This window comes from Rhea pennata, chromosome 20 (genome assembly GCF_028389875.1).
Source record: "Rhea pennata isolate bPtePen1 chromosome 20, bPtePen1.pri, whole genome shotgun sequence".
Taxonomy (NCBI): domain Eukaryota; kingdom Metazoa; phylum Chordata; class Aves; order Rheiformes; family Rheidae; genus Rhea; species Rhea pennata.
The window spans coordinates 10,093,384-10,106,937 of record NC_084682.1 but is presented as its reverse complement, the minus strand read 5'-3'; the positions used below and the strand labels follow the sequence as shown (position 1 = coordinate 10,106,937).

General features: G+C 48.0%; 1 pseudogene; it reads right to left on the bottom strand.

Annotated features, from left to right (window-relative positions):
• LOC134149611 (PHD finger protein 7-like) overlaps positions 1–13,443 on the bottom strand; it is a 65,843-nt pseudogene extending 52,400 nt beyond the window's left edge.
• Between the last annotated feature and the right edge of the window lie 111 nt (positions 13,444–13,554).

The window sequence follows — 13,554 nt, the reverse complement described above, 5'->3', positions numbered from 1 at the left end:
GAACAAAATAAAACTACATCCAATCTCACCAGGAGTCATTAGTGAGTTAATTGCAGTTGTTTAAGAGCTAGGTCTTAATGCGCACGTCAGCTCCAGACACTTGTTATAATTTCTGGGATTTTGCATGCATCTGAGACAGATGTCTCCAAGGCAAGCAGAAAAGTCCCACAATATATGCTGAGGAAGACAGAAGACAACTGAAGAGATTTATGTTGGATGGAATGACAAGCTCAAGAGTTTAACTGCACATGGCATTTCTGGAAGCTTGCCAGCTCTGAGTTTAGTGTGTTTTGTGTACTTCACTCATAACTGTTTATTATGACAGGTAAACACTTGTTTTGAAAGCTTGCAGGCGTACTATTAAAACAGAAGTGTTCCTGACATAGTCAAGCTGTGCTGTCAAATGTTTATCTTTTGAATGATGAATGCTGGCTTTTCTTTTCCTTCCTTTCAGTCTGCATGGAACAAATTGGAACAGTCTCACCCAACTTGTTTGGGCTCATTTCACCTGGGGGCCATAACTGAATAGCTGATGGGCCAGAGAGCTGCCTCGTAATTATCGACCCATATGCCAATAAACAAAGGTGATGCAGAGAACAAATGAGGAACAATAGGGTAAGCAAGAGCAAGCTCAGTGCCAGGTCTGTCCGTAAATACAAATGCAGATGTTGAGTTTTAGAAACCGTATTAGATTTAGAGTTCAACAGAATGAGATATTTCCAGTGGTTAGAAGATCTAGGAGACACATATTTCACAGGTCTAATTCTGAAGAATTAGGCTAGCTAAAAAAAGTTAGAAGGGACTGTAACAATTTTTCCTAATATTATCTCACTTATTTTTTAAAATAAGGAACTAGAAAATCCAGAAACAGTTCAGTCACAGGATATATTGGATATATACAGTCTGTGAAACTACAAACAATCACAGACATTGGCAAAAATGAACAATGAGTCTTTCAGGTGAGAATTAAAATTCTCCACTTGGTTCAAATATGCTTTCTACAGAACCAGAAGAAAAGTCTGTGAAAAAAAGACAGAAATTTCTGTGTATCTTAGTGTAATTGCCTAAGTTACAAGGCTGTGGAATTCAGCAATGATCCCATGGGCTTTCAAGTGGATTTCAGATATTTCACAGTGTGTCAGTTATAGATTGAGACATATGACTTTGGGGAGAAAAGTACAATCTTTCATTAGATGAAATAGCATCAAATTTCCATGAAAATGCAAATGCTTAATGAATTCATTACTAATGCAATTCTGTCTCTTCTTTGTTCTATTGCAGTAGCACTTGAACTTTAAGTTTGCTAACCTGCACTGAGTGTAGCACTGGAGCCAGTATAATCAGCACCATTATACTGGCTACCTGTGAAGGACACAGTATACGGATGAGAATGAGAATTTAAAATTTCTGAACTGATTTGAGGAAAACATTTTTACTTGATGCATAAAGCATGGAACTCACTGCCACAGGAGGTACTCGAAGCGCTCATCTTAGGCAAGGTTCAAAGAAAGATAGAGTATTCTTTACAATGTTGAAAATAATAAGGCTCAGAAGAATTAAAAAGATAAAATTGCTTTCAAAAAGACATTAAACATCAAAGCGTGAGTCCTTAGATAATCTCTAATTGCAAGGGCAAAAGAAGAAAGGAGCCCCACATTACCAAATTTATAAATTCAGTAGGTGCATGTCCTAGCTTACTGTACAGAGGCTGGCCCATGCAGAAAAGTCCATAGACTAAATTAGGATATTTCAGCAGACAGTGGAATTAGACTTTACTGCCTACAGAGACACATATAATATATCTTTGATCCATGCTTAACACAGAGAATTTGTGCAGTGTAGTTGGTGGAGGGATCACTGAGCCCATTATGGACGATGCACATTGCATCCCTCTGGCAGGAACATCTGGTGACCCATAAAGCAGCCAAAGCTCTTGCATTGGAGCAGAACAGCCCAGGCAGGTTTATTTACAGCATATCAATCCTACAGCCAGCAACTCAGGCAGGCAGGCAATCCTGTGAAGACACCACCACTTTCTGAGGGAGGATGGCTGAATTTGCTTTGCTTGACTTGGAATTGATTCAAATGGCATGGGCACGGGTTTGCAATGCAGATCCCTTGGTCTGTGTTTGGTAGGGCATTGGGGTCAACAGAGAGAAAAAGCCAGTGAAGACATATGAGAAGAACTGGAACAAAGAGGACTCCGAAACCCAGTGCAGAGGAATGCCATGGTTGCAATGCATTTTCCAAAAGGTGGAGGTTAGGCCTGCTGCAAAGAGAGCTGATGTCTAGTCTGGCAGAAAGGCAATTGATACTCAACTCCTCACATTTTCTGGACCAGCAGAGCTTGTGCTGCATCAGTGCTATGCACCATGTTGCCACTATGGGATTAGGTGTATAAGGTCCTAAAGTCAGATGTACTTTTTCATCAAATCATGGCCTTGGCAAGGGAAGTAGTTCAGTAAATGGTGTGAACAAACACTGGAAGGACTCTCTAATTTTCTTTTTCAGCCTAAAATACTTCCTATTTCTTTCCCCCAATGCTATTTCTTCAGATGTGGATGTAGCCTGATACCAAAATATAAAGCATCACTATCCAATACTAATATGAGTGCATGCCATGAGTTACTACACCGGGACTGATGCCTTGAGTGCTGAGCATCCTCACCGCTCTATGAACCCTACTGGTATTTATACAGAAATAGGCTGGCCAAAAAGGGGCTTTCATCATTATTGCCCAGCAGATTTTGTGATCAACAAAGCAAACTACTTAGTTATTTCCCTCCTAATGAAAAGTGTACTGTGCCTTGTGCAAAACAAGAGGTGATCCCTGCCCTGGGAATCCATGCTAAGTATTGCTTTTGTCCTATCAAATTAAAAGAATATGAAAAAGGCAGTAATAAAAAGGCATTAAGCCTCACACTAGGCTTGTTAAATGATTTAAATCTTCATAATGTATAGCATTTTCCTGGTAATTAAGTTTGAACATTGAGTCAGGCTAAATGCTTACTACTGTTAGATAACACTTAGAACTATTTCCCTCATAATTGACAGGAGTTACTCTGGGTAGGGCAGGAATTGCTTCTTACTGATGGAGCAGAGGACTGCAGTGCAATGTCCATCTCATGCTCACCTTATAAACCCAGTCAGCCCAACTTCAGTACAGAGAAATTTGGTTGGAATACATGGCTTCTTTGTCAAAAAGAACAGAAAACTTCAAAACAAGCAGAGGAGAGAGGGTGAGGGAAGAGGAAATAGAAGTGGGAGAGGGAGATGTGTTATATATTGTTGGAAAGTGAGGGGAAGAGGAGGTAGATGCTTTCTACTCTTTTTTTTAAAAAAATTTGCACTGAAAATCAATTTCAAGAGAACCTTTCAGAGCTGCCCTAATAACAAGCTATGTAAACGAAAACCAAGTGTTGTTCCCATTTTCTTTCCCACTTCTTCCTTCCTCTTTGTGCTGTTTATGCCCTCTTATTTATCTGTTATTTGTTTACACATTCCAGCTTTTGCTCTCATCCCTTCTTGCTTTCCTGCCCTTTTAGTGTTCAGTTCTGTCCAGCCATGCTATCCGAACCAGTCATTTATAAACCAGCTTTTTATTAGAAAAGCGTAATGCTTGACTGCTCAGAAGAACAATATTCAGATGGGTGTGATTCCATGCAGTAGAAGACAGTCATACCTATTATATATCTTCCTGCACTCATGATCCCAGATGAACTGCATGTTGTCCCATTTGGATTGTAACTATATTTAATATTTTCTGTTTTAAAAACAAGCAGGTCAAGACAGTATTGCAACACAAGCTAAATAAACAGATGTGATGCACACAGGCTTTGAAATGTGTTCAGCTAGCCTCTAAAGCCCAATAGGTTGATTGACATTGCTAACCCTCGCATGTGCTTGGCAAGGGAAAAATGATTTAGATATTCAGTAAATGCTTCAGGTGCAGCCTTCAACCACTCAAAGTTACATAAAAAAAATCTAGAAATTTAGGTCTATTTTCAAAATCCTCCCAGGCTGGCTTCATATATCATCGCAGTTGAAACTGTTCTCATGATATATTATACATGGATGCCGCACTACATCATCAGACTTCTGACATTGCCATGTTCAGGGTATGCTAGGATACAATGTAATGAATTACAACAGTGGACATTGACAAATACACTTTAGGAGAAGTTTAAATTAATTTTTTAGCTGCTTGCAGTTGGCTTAGAAAGTAATTTTTATTAAATAAACTATTGGGAGAGTGGGCAGATTCAGAGCCCTTGGGATTGGTGGAATAGACAGAACACAGGACAGAGAGAAAAGAAGTCACTTCAGCTCTGAGACTAACTTGCTGTGTGATTTTGGAAAAATTGGCTGGGCCAAATCCTGACTTTTTTCGCCCACAAATATGCAGCTCTGCTGAAGCACCCATGTATCTGGATCAGACACAGATGTTAAATTCATAGGTACAATTACACATCTGTAGATTGGACATCCAATGGTTCCCATCAACTTGAGCGGCGAATCATAAAAGATAAAAGCGGTTTATTTCATAAACCTATCAAAGGAATATAGTAGATAGACTCCCACCCAGAAAAATTTATAATTATCCAATTCCAATATCCAAAAATTATAATTATCCAATGGTATTTTTTATAAAAATAAAGTAATAATAACAAAAAGAAAAGAGGAAGGCATAGGTGATAAGGTCGGGCAAAAAAAAAAAATCCTTTCATGAGAAGCAGAAGTTAGTACCTTTGAGAAGCCCAGAATGTTAAACATCTTTTCACTCTAAAGGAATCTTTTGTCATTTCATGGAGAATCAATTAACCACGGTGTCTTATGCAGGTAGACTTTAGATTAGTATCATATCCCTTCACTATAGATAATTAACCTCAGTTTCTGAATTAGCAGCAAAATAAGCCAGTTATTAGTTTTTATAATGACTAGAACTCAATATTTTGGATAGTTAAACACCCAAGAGTTTAAATTAAAATAGACATCTGACAGAAATCCCTAAAGTGTTCTTCAGATCATTAATACTATAAATTCCACAGTAGATTGAACTGACAATGTTCCTTTTTCCTTCTGGAGCACTCCAAAGGGATGAGCTACTCCCTCAAATCAGCATTCAGTTTGATCTCTAAAATAATCTCTCCTTGATACCTAAAGCCTCAAGGCCAACAGCATAGTTAAACTGATATCCTCCTCTTACCAGAAGAGTATTTCCAGTGAAGGAAAAAAGAAAAAAAAAGAAAGAAAGAAAAAAAAAGGCTTACTTTCCTGGTCTACATACAGACAGCTGCTTGCATTACAAACCACCGTTCACATCCAAGAGCAAAATCTTGGCCCTGGTCAAGGCCTGGGGCCATGTTGCAGAGGCAGCACTGGGAAGAGCAGGGAGCCCTTGGGGCTGTTACTGCCTCCTTGGCCAGGGTGAAAGTGGGCTTGGCTGGTGCCTTGGTACAGTCAGGGTTGCTCTGAACACTCAAAGGATTTGAATGCCCATATCCTACTGAATATCAGCACTTGTTGAGCTGTAGGAACTCTCCAATATGGCTGTCAACCAAAGCTCTGCCTGCTCTGTAGCCTTCATAAACCAACTTCAGCAATGGAGGAAAAAGTCTACACAGCTGTTGAGGGATACTCTACCTTCCCTTCCCTTTCACCATTTCGGTTTCAGAACTCAAGCTGGTAATATACCATTTACTTCATCATACAGGAAACAGGTTGGCCAGGTCATCTCAGTGTAGAGTATTCTCCAAGAATCTGGAGGATGTTTTAACCTGGGGTCACAAAAGATGTCCGCACTTATGAAAGAGTAACTAGCATGCACAGAAATATAAATGCATGGGGTTGGCAATGTGCAAGGTCAGTCTGAGCCAGTGATAAGGTAACAGAAACACTTTGGGCCAGGGCACTGCTCAATTGTTTGCAGCAGAAGGCTGTAGCTGGAGAATGTGATGTCTAGTGTGCTCCCCTGTGTTTCTAGTATTTACATGTGGATATTGTGGGTTGGTGTGGTTTCAGAGTGGGTCCCCACACACTGTGGAAATAACTCAGATCTGCCTCACCATTTGGGGAGCGTCCACAGTGCTTCTGAGTGAGAGAAAAGATGAGATGGAAATCCATAGAGCAAGATGGCTCAAGAGATCTTGGGGAACTGGCTGCTTCATCCACCTGCTCCACAGCTGTATCATCTCCACTGGCCTCATCCCTGATGGACATTCTTCCTCAGCAACCTTGTTCTGTGCTGAACGCTCTTCACCATCAAGAAGCCTTTCTAATAGCCAGTTGAAATCACTTTTGTTGCAAATAGATCTTGGTGCTTGATGTCCTACTCATGCTAGACATACCTTGTAGACTGTATTTTTGCCTTATAGCCCTACACATTTGCCTTTTCTTCACAGCAACGTTACCCTGTGACTTGCCAAACATCTAGTCCACTCTAACAGTCATTCCTTTTCTGCAGAACCACTGCCTCCTCCTCATCCTATCTTTGTGCATTGATTATTCCAGCTCAAGTGTCATGCCTTGCACTTGTCTCTAATTTAATTCCATTTTTTTTTCAAACCATACCTGCAATGTGTTGAGCTCATTTGCTTTCTCATCTTGTTGCCCAATGTATTTGCAGTACCTCCTAGCTTGGTGCCATCTGTAAATTTAATAAGCGTACGATCTATTTCATCATTCAGGTCGTTAACGAAAATGTTGAATAGAACCTACTGTCTCCTTCCTCCCCAATCCCCAGTCAGTCTGTCCTTCCCACTTAAGGGGCTACAGAGGATATTTCCCCAGGAGAGAGGTGGAATTACATACAACACCGACTTCTATGAAAACTGTTACATTTCTCACTGAGGTCAGTGATTTTCAGAGGTGGTGACACAAATCCTGAATATGCTGCTCAGTGCACTGCAAATCTTGCCAGACGTGCTTTATTCCATTTTAGCTCCAAGCAGCTGTGTGTAACAACACAGAAGAAAGAAGAGGAAGAAAGAAACCTCTAGGGATTGTCCTGCTGCAAGTAAAACATGTATTCTAAGAGAAATGAATGTTTACCTTCCCATTTATGTGAACCAATTAGCAAAAATATCACCAGGGCATAGGGGAGACTAACAAAGACAACAAAGGATATGTCTCAAATAATGGAGGATTAGAAAGAGGCATACACAAGTAATAAAATATCAGCCACAGATGCCACCTGATAAGATTGCAAAATAGAGAAGAGTAAGTAGCTGAAGAAAGAAAGAAAGCAAGAGGTGACAGGAAGATTGCAGTAGCAGTAAAGATAAATGATGAGCACATTTTTTGAGTATATATGCTAGAGTTAAAAGAGTTCAGTGTGGAGACAAGAAGGTCTCCAGGAGGGGTAATTTATAAACAGAAGAGGCAGACAGGGCTTCTGTGCCCAAAAATGTGTCCATTTTTTCCCAGCTATATCAGTTGCTCTAAGAAAAGATATTACCTTTCCCTACAAACCTTGCCTCTTGACAATACCAAAATAGAAAGATATATTTGCCTTGGCACTCCAAAAGGACAATGGGAAATAGATGCCAAGAGCCTAGAGATACACGCTAGAGAAAGAAACATTTTAGGAATAAAAAGGATCAGAGATAGAGCTTCTCAGGAATTACATTTTATCTCATGAAAAATGTCACCAAAAAGGAAAAAAAATTGGTTCCCCCTTCTCAATAGCTTCTTTTTTGCTAGATTGTTTTTATCAAAAAAATGAAATCTTTTCATCAAATACCTCTAGGCCTCTAAACAAAACTTGTAGCTCTAAAGCAAACAGAAGCTTCCTGTAGGCACTTTTAGGGCTTCGTGGCATTACTGCAATACAAAATCTTAAAAAATAAGCATTTCAAAGCAATTTAATTTTTTTAATAAAACCCTTCACCAGGCATTTAATTCTGATTCTTTTTGTCCTGCAGCATTTTGACAGCTTTTAAACCAAACGAGTAATAAAAACAGTGAAAGGATGGAAGAGGATGTGGTTCTGTGCACAGGGAAAGGGAAACTAAGACGTGCCTTGGCAGCTCTTGGGAGAGGAGCAAGACCTCTTTCTTGGGCAGCAGACTAAAAGCAGCAATCACTGCATTTTGGTGCCTGGTTCATGTCTCCATCAGTATCACTTTCTTGGGGCTCCAGTCCTCCTTTCACATTGCCTTTGCCTCCAACTCCATCTGGCCCTGGGTGCTCCGTGGCCCTTCTCCTCCTTGCCACCATCACTCAGGCCCAGCAACATCTCTTCCTGGGCTCACTTGCCCCATCTGGCACCTCTCCTACCCTCATCTTGCTGATAGCAAAGAGGAAAGGGAATAACCAGGGATAAGGGAGGCAACGGAAGCGCTGTTTTCATTTGGGGGGATTTTGCTGCTATTTTCAGTTCGCAGCATGTCAGCTGAAATGCAAGGCTTGTCAGGAGACTGCTCCCAATCCAGTAATTACTGGAGGTGCTTCTAACTCGGCCCTGTCTTGATCTTGCACTGTGTGATCACTTTATTATTCAGTTTTATTTTATTATTCAGTTTGATTTGGCAGCTGCCTGAGAAACCTAAGGCTATTCAAGCTGTATATTTTAAGATCTTTAAAATCTGTTGGTATAAATTCTTTTAAAGTCTTCAGGCCTGCATCAACAATGTTAATTCTGAAGCTGCAGCCCATCATTTTGGCAGAGCAGTTCACACACGCATACATGTAAACACACTGCTTGGCAGCAGCTTAAATAGGTATCACACTGGAGAAGCCCATGATTTTTCTTTTGGACCACAGCCAGTCTGACTCAGAAGCAGTATCTGAGGGCTTCGGCTTCAGTGGAGACAGAAAAGGCTCAGCCATCTGGATAGTTTCCAGAACTGGACACTTATAAGACAGAAAACATGATTTTCACTTTGGAAATAGAAAGTTAAAAAGCCCTGGTTACTGTACAATTCCTCTTTGCTCTGATGGGGAGACTGTTGCTACCCTGCTGGTCTTTCCTCCAAGGTCTGTCATGAGTCTTGGTCATGTCAAAAGAAAAACAAATGAAACATCAACAAACAAAACAAAAAACCACAAAAACCTCTCATCTTGCTCTATTGGGTCCTTTGGATCTCATCTCTTCAAAGGAGAGATTTGCAGATTGTTTAATGTTCAGGTTTGATTTCCTTCTGTACTTTGATTTCAGATTACTCAGTCTCCTCTCAGCCTTTTCATGATGAAAACTAAGATTCAGCTTCCCTCCTCTGACTTCAAATAGTTTTAATCCTGCCTCCCTAACATCTATTTTCCTTCTCATTCCCTGAAGAATTTCTCTTCTGGGATCGCTCCTGTTCACATTCTATTACATGTTCAAAGTCTTTCTCATGCTTCTTTTATACATACCGTGCTCTGTCACAGACTCCTCTGATTCCACTTCTTCAAGGGCATCAATATGTATTTTCATCCACAACTTCAATGGGTTAGAAGAGTTGGATTCTCACTGTCACTCTACATTCACATATCAGAGGGCCAACAGAGCCTAAGAGACAATTCAGCTGCTCACGTGGAGAGTTAGCTGAGGCTCCGGCACAGACCAACAGTGAGCCATGCAAAAGGACTTTATACACAGGAACCTTCTTAAAGTTTAGCCTGTTCGTAGGGGTCAGCATCTAGCTGTCAGCCATGGCACAGTCATCTAATTAGCTACCTCGTGATAGATGCTGGAGGTCTCACGGTGGGTGGGACTCATGCTCTTTTCACAGAATCTCAGCATCACAGACTTGGTAAGGTTGGAAGGGACCTCTGGAGATCTAGTCCAACTTCCCTGCTCAATAAGGGTCACCTAGAGCAATGTTAGACAAGATTGCATACAGGCAGGTTTTCAGTATCTCCAGAGGAGCAGACTCAACATCTCTGGGCAGCCTGTTCCAGTGCTCTGTCACTCTCACAGGAGAGAAATTCCTCCTCATCTTCAAGCGGAACTTCCTATGGTTCAGTTCACATCCACCACTCTCCGCTCAGCTACCCAGCCACGCCTTTCAGCAGAGAGGGCTATCATCACCTTGATTAAGCACGATTTTGGCCTGGTGAAGCTGGGCTGACTGCTCCTCTTCCCCTTTTCCCCTTCACGGGCTTGGAAATGGTCTCCAGGAGGAGGAGCTCCTCCGGCACCTCCGCGTGCACAGAAGAGAGGCTGGCTTCTAGTTCCCTGGGGCTTTTGCTTGCCCCTTGAGAAGGCTGCGCTGACTGTTGCTTTCTGCCAGGCCTCAGGCCCCTCATCTCCACACCACCAGCACCTTTCCAAGATGCTGATGGTGAGTGGCCTTGCAATGCCGTCAGCCAGCTCCCTCAGCACTCGTGGCTGTATCCCAGCAGCGCCCCTGTGCACTTGTGGATATCCAGTTTGCTTAAGCGATCCCTAACCACATCCTCCTCCACCGCAGGGAAGTCTGCCTTTCTCCAGACTTTCTGCCTGCTCTCCAAGGGGAAAGGGGCCTTGGTGACTCCGTGGCCAGGGAGATTGGCCGGAAAAATGGGAGGCCTCTACTCCAGCACTCGCAGTCCTTCCCTTTCCAAAGGAACCAAGGGGCCCTGCCTCCTCAGGGGCCTTCCCTCCCTCTCAGCCCACTCCACCTCCTGTGGCCAACAAGGCCAGACACAGGTGGCCAAGGCCCGCCCAGAGCATGGAAGCTCCTGGGCAAGGTCTTGCCAAGAGCCACTGACACCACAGCCCTACCCCTGCCCTCCCCCAAATCAGCCCCTGCAGAGAGGCAAAGCAGGCGCAAGCCGAGGAAAGAACGGGGCAGCACCCAGCGCAGTGGAGATGAGCCAACAGCTTTATTTTTGGGGGCTCGGAGTGCCGCTGCCATTGCTCGGGGCTGCCACACGCCCCCTCCGGCGGAGTTTTCACGGCCGCCGGTAGGGATTTTGGGAGCGGCGGGCTAGCCTGGAGCGGCTCGGCCTTCGCTCCGGCCCCGTCCCGCCCGACGGGCTGTGGGTCCGGGGAGCTGCGGAGCTGGAGGACGCCGCCGGCTCAGCCTGGCTGCTGGTGCTGGGGGCGGCCGGCTCCGGCTGCGCGCTGGAGGCTGCGAGGGGAGGCAGGAAGGTCAGCAGCACGGCCCCGGGGCTGCAGAGCCCCGAGCGGTGCCCCCGGCCCTGCCGCAGGCAGAGACCCTGCTGCAGCGCTGCGCTGAGCACCCGCTGCCAGGCCTGGCCCCAGCCCCAGCCCCAGCCTGCGGGGCCCTGGCCGCGGTGCCTCTTACCAGGGCCCAGGCCGGCACACTCGTCGCACTCCCAGCTCACGGCAGCGTTTCCCAGGCCCGAGCAGCCCCGATGGGCCCCTTGGGCGGCGCAGGACGAGCACAGCAGCAGCTCCCAGCGCCTGGCCAAGCAAACGGGTTGGTGGCGGTGGTGGCCGGGGCTGCTGGCCGTGATGCCAGCGAGGCCCCCACGGGCCGAGGGAGCGCAGCAAGGCAGTGCCCGGCACAGCTCTTGTGCCAAGCACCGGCTCCCAGAGCCCTTGGGGAGACCAAGAGCCCATGCAGAGCTCCAGCAGCACCCACCACTGCTTGCAGGACCCCTCGGGCTGCAGCACTGCTGCGGGTACCCCCCTTGCCCAGGCAGCCCCACGGCCCCCCATGCCAAAGGGCTGTCCCCTTCCCTCTGCCCCCTTCCCACCTGGGCATCCCTCCACCTCCCTGCCCAACCTGCCGACACCAACGGGACAGCAGCCATGCTGCCCCCGCTGCAGATCTGCCACGTGGCTGACGTACCCACTCTGCTCTGCCTACTCCCTGCCCCGTGGGTGAAGGCACCGGGCCGCATCGCAGCGCCTGTGCCGCTGGTACAGGTCGCGGTAGCGGCCGCCTTCCTCCCACGATGGTCCTCTGCCGCAGAAGGAAGGGAAAGTCAGGAGCCTGCCCTGGCCTGGCACAAGCCACCACGGCCTCGGGCCCCTGGGGCGGCACAGTGCCGGCACCCTTCTGCCTCGGGAGCGGGGAGCATGGGCAGCAGGGAGCCAACCTGAAGGGGATGGAGATGCCCATTTTAAACATCTCCGGGAGAAATCTCCTGCGGTTCTTGCAGAGCGGGCACCGGAAGCAGGAGAATCCGGCGTGCACGGCCTGTCCCTGCAGGAGACAAACAGGCAGCGTCAGCGGGGCACTGTGGCTGGCCCCGCCGTGCCCCTGGCGCCAGGGAAGCGCCCCCGACCTGGATGCAGCCCCGGTGGAACCAGGCCCCTTTGCAGGCCGGGCACACCATGGTGCGGTACGAGAGCTGCTCGTCCACGGGCTCCTGGCAGATGATGCATGACGTCTCTGCAGTGGGACGTGCTGGCACTGCCTGCTCTGGACGGTGGTCCCAGCAGAACGACCTGGCAGGAACAGGGAAGAGAGGGGCGAGGTTGGGAAGCGCGGAGACTGTACACACTGCCGCGGAGGGGGCGAAGAGGCGGTGTAGGAGCCCCCTGCGGCCCGATGTGGAAAGAACGAGCATCTCGTGCCAGGATGCTCGCTCGGCTGCTCGGCCGGCGCTGGCACAGGGCGTCACGGCAGAGAGCTCCAGCGCCGGGCCGGCTGCCCTTACCTGTAGGGCCTGAAGAATTGGGTGACGCAGCCGCGTTCGGAGGCGCAGGGCAGGTGGAAGGTGCGGCTGCAGCCCTTCTGCTGGCAGCTGATGGCAGCGCCCCGCTTGCCGCACACGACACAACCCTGCAGGGAGCACGGCAGAGCCATCGGGCACGTGCCTGCGCCTCCCCGGCCAGCCCCAATCGGAGGCACTGGTGGCTCCCCATCCCCAGCACATTCTCACCTTCTGCGCCGCGCTCTTTATTTTCCATTTGATGTCCACGGGGAGGAATCCGCAGATGCCCTCCTCCCTGCTCCCGCGCTGGTACGGCCAGCTGGCAGAGAACTGCAGGACACGGCAGAGCCAGAGCTTGGGAGGTGGCCGAGGCCCAGAGCGGCGCTGGGCCCGAGCCGGGGGAGCCCCCGGGCATGCTCACCAGGCAGTTCTCGTGGACACACAGCCCTCTCTTCTCATGCTTCGGCCCGCAGACGTCCGCGCTGACATCTGCGCGGCGGCACAGCATGCAGGCTGCAGGGGAGAGAGCAAATGCCATGAGCACTGAGCAGCCCGCCAAGGCCTGGGGACACATCCCTGAGCAGCTGCCCTCAGGCCTTGCCCTGGCCCAGCCTCGCCAGGGGGGGACGGTCAGGGCCGGAGCTGCGGCAACGGCACGATGGGGTTTGCAGAGGATGGGGGCATGGCCGGGATGGGGGTCCCGTCGGGCGCCCGTGCCCAGCCTGGGCAGCCCAGGCTCAGGAGAGCACGGGCTCCGCAGCGGGGCACTCGGGCAGCTCCTGCCTGCCCCTGCCACCGCTCATGGACCGCTCCAACACCACCTGCGCCGGGCAGCGGGCTGCCGGGAGCCGCGGGCAGGGGCCCGGCGCCCTCACCCTTCTCCTGCGAGTCGGGGGCCTTCCTCTTCATGGCGGACACGGGCCAGTGGACAGAGCGCTTTGGAGAGTGCCGGGCACCGCAGCCCCGGGTTTTCCCTTCCACGCGCTCCTCTGCTGACCCTGCGGGAGAAGCGGGACCACA